The sequence below is a fragment of the Cebus imitator genome, unplaced genomic scaffold (assembly GCF_001604975.1).
Source record: "Cebus imitator isolate Cc_AM_T3 unplaced genomic scaffold, Cebus_imitator-1.0 Scaffold908, whole genome shotgun sequence".
NCBI lineage: Eukaryota > Metazoa > Chordata > Mammalia > Primates > Cebidae > Cebus > Cebus imitator.
Window position 1 is genome coordinate 9,191 of NW_016108223.1, and position 9,782 is coordinate 18,972.

A 9,782-nucleotide genomic window follows, 5' to 3' on the forward strand; every position below is an offset into this window, starting at 1 on the left:
TTTTTTTTTTTTTTTTTTTACCTGATCTATGACCCATTTGATTTAATAATTTTTAAAACCTGTGATGAATCAACACTGATGGAAATTTGTACTGAATTATTTTACATCTATTTTTTTTCCTTTGAGACAGTTTTGAACTGCTGCCCAGGCTAGAGTGCAGGGGCAGGATCTCTGCTCACAGAAACCTTCACCATCTGGGTTCAAGCCGTTCTCCTGCCTCAGCCTCCGAAATAGCTGGGATTACAGGTACTTGCCATCACACTCAGCCTGTGTGTGTGTGTGTGTGTGTGTGTGTGTGTGTGTGTGTGTGTGTGTATGTGTGTATTTTTAGTAGAGATGGGGTTCCCCAATGTTGGCCAGCCTGGTCTCGAACTCCTGACCTCAGGTGATCTACCTGCCTTGGCCTTTCAAAGTTCTGGAATTACAGGTGTGAGCCACCATGCTTAGCCTCATTTTATATCGTAATGGGTAGTATCTACCTTTTTTAAAAAAATTACAATTCTCATTTTCCAAAAATTTTATTTCTATTATGTTTTGGGGGTTTTTCAATTGCCTTCAAAGTGTTAATTCCCATGGCCAGAGCATAGGAATGTGTGTGATCAGGTGTTGACTGATGAACCAGAATGCATCTTTGATCCTGGAGTTTGAGGTTATCAGAACTCTTCATTTAGAAAAGCGTGCTTTATATATTTTCAAACAACCCATGATGAACACACAGTGCAGATTTCTTATTCATCTGTCAATGAATATCCCGCCTTATATATATATTGTCAGAGAAATCTCTAAGTGAACTCAAGAGATTCAGAAATCAATACGCAAACTTAGTTGCATACAGAGAAAAAAGGAGGTGTAATATGCGTAGTAGATTTTATACAATTAATAAGAATTACATTATCAGAGATTAACTTTAAAACTGAACTTACGTATTTTAAATTTAATTTGGAGCTAGTTTAAAATTGTTGAACGTAGGAATGTGGTGACTCAGGAATAGTAGAAATGGGTAGGAATGACATTTCAGATCAAGCATGGAATCTCCCTTTATTCTCAGTGTATTAAGTTTTCCTTTCTTCACCCTGAAATTTTCACCATCAAATATATATTGGGAGGCAGATCATTTTTTTCCTTTAATGTTTATTTCATACACACAGAATAATATTGTGGGTCTGGGATTCAGTTTTGAAATAAACATGCAGTCTAAGTGACTCCCCTGTCCATGTGAAAGTGGCCTGGTCTAGATCAAGCAGTTGGGCCCCATATTGTGACATGCATGCTTGCAAAAATTCTATGGTGACCTGTTGCTGAGGTGATCTGATGATGTAGGTCTTGCCTTTGATTTCAGGTGCTATTCTGGCAACCAAAGGTTGGCAGGTAAAAGCAGCTTGGAAATTTTCTCTGGCTCGCAAGATGGGGAATGTTTCTAACTGTTGTCTCAGAGGTATGTATGTTCATTTTTATCTCCTGACTAATGTCTTCAGATGGGCCAGTTTTCCTGTATGTTAAATGTCATTCTGATTTTTAAAAATTTCCCCAATTACTGTTTGTCTACCGGTTTTTAAATATGTTTTAGAGTTTTATTACTCAGTTTATAGTTTTCATTCTATCAAGATGTTTTATATGTTTTTTTCTCTAGGAAGAATTACTGTTTCCCATGCCAATTTTTTTTGTACACATGCTTCCATAGAGTAGATAGAGAAGACATATAACATCACTGCCTTCATCAGAATCTTGATACCAAATACGGTATGAGACATTCCATGAAACACCAAAGTCTTCTGAATACAGATGTCAAAATCTGAAAACAAGTATTAGAGCAGTTTAAAATAGGAGATTTTTAGAAAATAAAAATAAATTTCATGATGGGAAACACTTTTGCCTAATTTAGAAGTTTTGAGGAATTCTTTTAATTTAAATTTTTTAAAAAGATAAACTAAAAGAACATAAAAAGTTAAGAAATAGGAAACATTATTAGAAGTCATGTAAGATTTATGAGAATTTTACCTTGCAGTGAAAACTGCCTGGCATTAGATAAATTGGTTCATAAGGTCTTATTAAAATTAGCTATAATATTAAAAATACACTAATGCAAAACTAAACTTTTGGTTAAAAAAGCTATTCTTAAGACAATAATTTGCTCTCAATGAGATTACAAGAGGTAATAATTTTTCACTCTCAAATCTGTTTCTTTTTGGAACTTCTCAGATTTATGCCTCAGAATTTCAACTTGTACCACATCTCTTTACAGATGCTTTACAGGTCACACATCATTGCCTTCTGTTTCTCTTCCCCTTGAAAACCTCGATCTTTTTGCTTGGCTAGGATGAGAACTGTCTCCTTCAAAGTTTCAGCAGCAGCTTTAACTTCCGTCATGCCCTCCCACAGGTTTTTTGATAATCTGTGAATTGTTTCGTATGAACAGGAAACATCTCATGCTGATAGTAAGAGCCATGTATCTTTCTGTTGAAGTTACTAAATTTTCTGTTTACATTCATCTAATGTCAACTATTGGCCGAACACTACGTCTAAATAAGTTTGAGTACTCTTTTCATCACATGTGACTTCTACATTATTTCAATATATTTGCTTGAGACACTACCTACTCTCAGGCAGTCCTTAGTCCAGGCTGCTCAGATGGTTGTGCAGAACAATAGCCAGTGAGACATTGGGGGTTAAATATTTAATTCACTAAACCACTGAAACACCAACTTGGGTGGCCACATTTTCAGTTAATTCCCATTAACTGCTTGTCCAGGGTTGATCAGTTGAAAGGAAGTTGATTCTTGGCACAGCCATCAGGTGGCAATTGGTTTGGAATGTCCTGAGATCTGAACTAGCTTGAGAGCCAAGCAGAACTTGGTACCTTGGGGTGGTCAGTTGGTTATGGAGGGGTGCTCACTGCCAGACAGCTGACGGTTCTGGGCTCTGGGTAAGATGAACAGATATTTAAATTTGTTTCTCAGAAAGGCTTTGTTTGCAGGAAACTTCCATATTTTAGCCCAGGAGTTAAAACCTAGAGACAGGAGTTTTGTTTAATGATTTGAGCTCTTCTCTGGACTCAGCCACCTCTTCTAGAACATCAGCCTTCCTGAACAGTCCTTGATGCAGAAGGATTGAGAAAGGGAGTGGGGAAAGAGCTCCAAGTTCAGAGTCCAGGCCATAATTTAGAGGCCTTAGTTGTTCAGGGATTTCTGTCCTGAGAAAACCAACCAAATGCTTGTCCCAGATCTGTCTTTCATCAGTGTCATGGCTCTACACAGGTCACTTCAAATCTCTTTATTTCACTTCCTTGAACTGTCAGCTCTGGGTGGCAGTCTCCCAAGTGCCCTCTCTCTACCACTACCAGGGGCTTTCCTTATTCTTCCAGACATAAAATAGTTGAGCACTTTATGGCACTTAGGAAGCACCCACCTTCTTAAGGCTTTATGTCCACGTCATTATTTTTACCCTTTTAACATAACATAGGCCATTATCAACATTTCCCCATTCCGACCAGGGAGTGGAGGCACAGAGGGGACTATAGAACTTCCTCAGGTTTGAGCAGCTTCTCAAAAGGCCTTGATCTTATGTACCAGACTCTATGCTCTTGGTCACTCCAATATACTACCTTTCCCTAATGTCTCATCTCAATAAAGGTAATGCCTGTACAGTTATATGTGCAACTTTTCTGATTTTCTGCAGCAAGATATCAACAACTGTCTTCATTTTAATTCCTTTCTTAGCATGTTGCATCGAGGAACAGGGAGTGGATCCCGGGTTCACTGGAGAATCCACTGTCTGCTGCTGCAGCCCTAAGAAGGGAATCCTTTGTTACAGGCCTCCCATCCGTTTATGCCCTAGAGTTACATCAATGGAAGGTATTGTGGAAATTCATTCAATTCATTCATGATACGATTTCTAGATTCTTCAGTGTTTCATATTTCAGAAAATTATAAAATTGCTATATTATATTCTTTATGTCATGTGTGCAAATTTAAATGTATTAAGACAATCACTAGGCTGGGCCCAGTGGCTCATGCTTATAATCCTAGCACTTTGGGATGGTGAGGAGGATAGATCATGAGGTCAGGAGTTCGAGACCAGCCTGGCCAATGAGGTGAAACCTCGTCTCTACTAAAAATACCAAAAAAAAAAATCTAGCTGGGTGTGGTTGTGTATGCCTGTATTTCCAGCCACTCGGAAGGCTTAGGCAGAAGAATTGCTTGAACCTGGGAAGCCTCTTCCCGAGTTCCAGTGAACCTACATCATGCCACTGCACTCCAGCCTGGGTGACAGAGCAAGACTCAGTTAAAAAAAAATAAAAATAAAAGACAATAACTAGTCCTACAGCTACAGGAATAAAAGTACATTTCCATTCCAGGATTGGATTTCCTTTTAATAGTAAAGAACATCTCAGTGCAACTTGTAGACATTTTGCTGATTGTTAAACATTAAGTAAAACGGATTTTTTCCTGAGACAGTGTTGCCAGGTATTTTAATTAATAGATGTGAGTTCAAACTGTTTTGAATTAACCTAAAAATGAGGGAAGTAGTACAGAAAATTTCCATATACTCACCTTCCTCAGTTTTCTTTTGTGATCACATTTTAAGTGCATGTGATAACACTTGTTACAATGTTACAGTTGAACCAACAGTGATACATTCTTACTAATGGAACTCTAATAGAGTTAGCATCTACTTTCACTCTATGTTATCCTGTCTGGGGGTTTTGACAATCTCATGATGTTATTTATCTCCCTGACAGAATAGTTTTGTGTCCTAAGCATGACCTGTGCTGCACCTATTAATGCCCGTCTTCTGAGGACTCCTGACAACCATGGATGCTAAGTTTCTGTTCTTAACCTATCAGCTTCACAGACACCAGCCCCCTGTCCCCAACACCCAAGGTTGCCTATGGGATTTTTTTTGGTGGAACCAACATATGGACAGTCTGTGTTTCCTAGATCACAAAAGGAAAAGTTTGGTTTCTACCAGTATTTGGGGATATTATATTAGGGGTGTGTGTGTGTGTGTGTGTGTGTGTGTGTGTGTGTGTGTGTGTGTGTGTTTGAGATGGAGTCTCACTGTATCGCCTAGACTGGAGGGCAGTGGTGTGATCTTGGCTCACTGCAGCCTCCTCCCAGGTTTAAGCAGTTATCCGCCTCATCTTCCTGAATAGCTGGGATTACAGGTGTGTGCCAACATGCCTGGCTAATTTTTTGTTGTTGTTTTGTTTTGTTTCATTTTGTTTTTGAGATGGAGTCTTGCTTTGTTGCCAGACTGGAGTGCAATGGCCCAATCTTGGCTCACTGCAACCTCTGCGTCCCAGGTTCAAGCAATTCTCCTGCCTCACCCTCCCGAGTAGCTGGGACTACAGGCTCCGACCACCAAGCCCCATTAATTTTTGCATTTTTAATAAAGATGGAGTTTCACCATGTTGGCCAGGATGGCCTTGATCTCCTGACCTCGTGATCTGCCCAGCTTGGCCTCCCAAAGTGCTGGGATTACAGGCATGAGCCACGCCTGGCCTTTTTTTGTATTTTTGGTAGAGATGTTGTTTCACCATCTTGGCCAGGCTGGTCTTGAACTCTGACCTCGTAATCCACCTGTCTGAGCCTCCTAAAGTGCTCGGATTATGGGCACCCACCACCACTCCTGGAAAATCTTTTGTATTTTGAGTAGAAACGGGGTTTAACTATATTGGCCAGGCTGGTCTCGAACTCCTGACCCTTGTGATCTACCAAGCTTGGCCTCCCAAAATGCTTGGATTACAGGCCTCAGCTACTGTGCCTGGCTTTTTTTTTTACTTCCATAGACTAGATACTGAAGAAACCATTGAAACACCAACTTGGGTGCCACATTTTCAGTTAATTCCCATTAATTGTTTATTCACAGTCGTTAGTTGAAGGGAAGTTTATTCTTAGGACAGCTATCAGGTGGTAGTTAATTTGGAATATCCTAAGTTCTGAACCGGCTTGAGAGCCAAGCAGAACTGAGTCCCTTTGTGTGGTCAATTGATTTTGGAGGGGTGCTCATTGCCAGACTGCTGACAGCTCTGGGCTCTGGGTAGGATGAACAGACATTTGAATTTGTTCCCCAAAAAGGCTTTGTGTGTGTGTGTGTGTTTGAGATGGAGTCTCACTGTATCGCCCAGACTGGAGGGCAGTGCCATATTTTAGCCTAGGAGTTAAAACCAAGAAACAGGAGTTGTGTTTAATGGGTTGAACTCTTCTCTGGATTCAGCCACCTCTTCCAGGACATCAACCTTCCTGAAGAGCCCTTGGTGCCGGAGGAATCAGAAAGGGAGTGGTAAATGCTCCAGGTTCAGGGTCCAGGTTACGATTTAGAGGCTTCAGGTGTTCAGGGATCTCTGTCCCCAGAAAATCAACCAAATGCTTGTCCAAGATCTATCATTCATCAGTGTCATGACTCAAGGCAGGTTGCTTCAAATCTCTTTATTTCACTTTATTGAACTGTTAACTCTGGGTGGCACCTCCTGCTCTGCCCATGTCTCTGGGCTGATGTGAGCATCACAGGAAAGAACATAAATTTTTCACAACTTCTAAAACATGGACCCATGTCAAGAATGAAGAAAATTTTACCCTCCACTGTCCTGGAGTCCCCCAAGTGCCTTCTCTGTGTTTACCACTACCAAGGGCTTGGCTTATTCTTCCAGACATAAAATAGTTGAGCACTTTATGGCACTTAGGAAGCACCCACCTTTGTAAGGCTTTATGTCCGCTTCACTATTTTTACCCTTTTAACATAACATAGGCCATTATCAACATTTCCCCATTCAGACCAGGGAGTGGAGGCACAGAGGGGTCTATAGAACTTCGTCAGATTTGAGCAGCTTCTCAAAAGGCCTTGAGCTCAGACCTCATTACCAGATCCTATGCTCTTGGTCACTCCGATATACTACCTTTCTGTAATGTCTCATCTCAATACGGTATTTGCCTGCAGTTATAAGTGAAACCCACAGTGCAAGTTCTTTCTGAAGCCCAACTCAGATTCAGGGGGCTTTGCTCTGCAGAAGATGAACAATGGGATCAAACAGTTAAGCTGTGAATAAATAAATGCTCATTTATCTGATCTTCTGCAGCAAGATATCAACAGCTATCTTTATTTTAATTCATTTCCCAGTGAGTTCCATCCACTATGGGAGAGTGGATCCAGGGATCAGTGAAGAATCCACTGTCTGTCACTGCAAGCGTAAGAAGGGAATTTCCCGTCGCTGGCTTCCCAGGTGTATACACCCTAGAGTTGCACCAATGGAAGGTATAATGGAAATTCAGTCATTCAGTTCATTCATGATACGATTTCTAGATTCTTCAGTGTCTCTCATTTCAGACAATTATAAAATTGCTACACTATATTCTTTATTTTATGTGTGCAGATTTAAATGTATTAAGTCAATAACTAGTGCTACAACTACCAGAGTAAAGGTGTATTTCTTTTTATTCCTGATTTGGGTTTACTTTTAATGATAAAGAACACCTGAGTTCAACTTGTAGACATTTTGCTGATTGTTAAACATTAAGTAAAAAGAATGTTTTTCTGAGATAATGTTGCCAGGTTTGTAAAGTAATGGACATCACTTCAAACTGTTTTGAATTAACCTAAAAATGGAGGAAGTGGTACAGAAAATTTCCATATACTCACCTTCATAGGTTCCTTTTTGTGATGACATCTTACATGAGTGTGATAACACTTGTGACAATGACTGTGCCAATAGTGATACATTCTTATTAGTAATAGTCTAGGGTTAGCATCAAGGTTCATTCTGTGTTGTCTGGTCTATGGGTTCTGACAAACTCACAATGTCCTTTGTTACCCTAGCAGAATAATTTCACATCCTAAGCATAACCTGTGCTGCACCTATTAATTCCTGTCTTTTTTCCTGATGATTCCTGAAAACCATGGATGATTTTACTGCCTGCATAGGTTTCCTTTTCCAGAATTTTATAGAGGTAGAGTCATAGAGTATGTACTTCCTCATGACTAACTTACTTTACTTAGCAATATACATGTAAGATCTTGTATATCTTTTTGAAACTTAACAGGTTAAAATTTTTTGTCAGTGAATAATATCTTATTGGGTTTGTCGAACAGTGTCAGTTGGTTCATTTACCTCCTGAAGACCATCTCAGCTGCTCCTTCCAGTCTGGACAATTATGAATAAAGCTGCCCACATTCTTGGGCACATTTTACGATGAACATAATTTTTAAATTCAGCTGGGTAAATACGTAGAATTTTGATCACTTGCTGGTAAGACTATATTTTCCATTTTAAGAGTTAGGTAGAATTCAACCGTAAAATTGAATGGGCACGTTTTCTTAAAGTTACTACTTAGTGATTTAATTCTATAATAGATAGAAGCCTACCCAGACTATCTGTCTCTCCTTTGGATGGTTATGGTAGTTGCTTCCTTTGAAGGCATTTGTCCATTTCATCTAAGCTAGAAAATCAGTGGGCATAGACACTTGAAACTCGCAAGTTGCCTGCTTGGTTCTCTTCAAAGGGTACTGCCCTTCCTGTCAATCCTTCTCTAGAAGTTTTTAATAAAGTTTCACTCCTACACTAAAACAAATTGCAGGCATAGATTTGTTCAACTTATTCTGTTCTTATTTTCTTAATGTTCATGGGATCATCAGGGATAATTCCTCTTTTAGTTATATTATTTGTACATTGTGTCTTTTTTTTTTTCTTTTTAAAGCCAAAATGTTTTTTATTGACTGTTAATTTATAAAACTTTCTTTTGATAAATGTACATAAATGTAATAATATAATGGTTATTAAACCAACATTATACTTTCATTTTTTTATTCTGCTGTTTAGTCCTGTGCTTCATGGAATACCAGAGGCCATCCCGTGGAAGATAGCTATCATCGTTTACATTCCTTTAAGAAATAAAAACTGTCTTCTATCTTTTCTTTGTGATTAGCCTGGCGGGAGGTTTACCAATTATATTGATCTTTTCTAAGAAGCAGCTTTTGGTTTTGTGTTTTTTTTTTATTATTATTATTAATTCTATTACATTGATTTCTGCAAATACTGCTATATTTTGGGGTAGGGGGGTTGCCTAGTTTACATGACACTACACTTTTTTCTCTAGTTTCCTAAGGTAGAAAATAAGACATCTGGATATGGATTATTTTTAGTTTACTGCACAGAATTGTGCATGGTACTAATGCCACTGAAGTGTGCACTTGATTATCAAAATAATAAATATAATGTATTTTGGCCACAATAATGATTTTAAAGCCAATAAAATGGATAAGTGCAGGAGGAGCATATGTATATCCAGGAAAGATGAATGACATAACATTTCAAGAACAAAAAAAAAAAATGGACATTTACCAGGCCTCAAATTGCACAGGGGGATGATGGGACACTGTCATGGAATCACCAGCGCATTTGTGTGTCACCTTCTGTGAACACTGCCTATTTCACAGTGGTGAGGGAGTCTTAGCCAGAGAACCAGGCCCTGATCTGTGGCTTTCCTGATGGTCTCATTTGCCTTTCCTCATCATCAAGGAAGGTGTCCCAGTGGCAGCCAAGTTTCTGTTCTTAACCTACCTCCTTCACACACACCAGCCTCCTGTCCCCAACACCCCAGGTTGCCTAAGGGATTCCTTCAGTGGAACAGACATGCTGACAGTTACTCTGTGTTTCCTAGATCACAATGAGGACCTGATGCAGGAGCCTTCATCCGAGGCTGTCCCAGGCATTCGCATGGTAAGTTCTTTTTTCTTTGTCTAAGATGGAAATTTTGTTGCTCTTGCTTTTTTAAAATTTTATTTGCTTT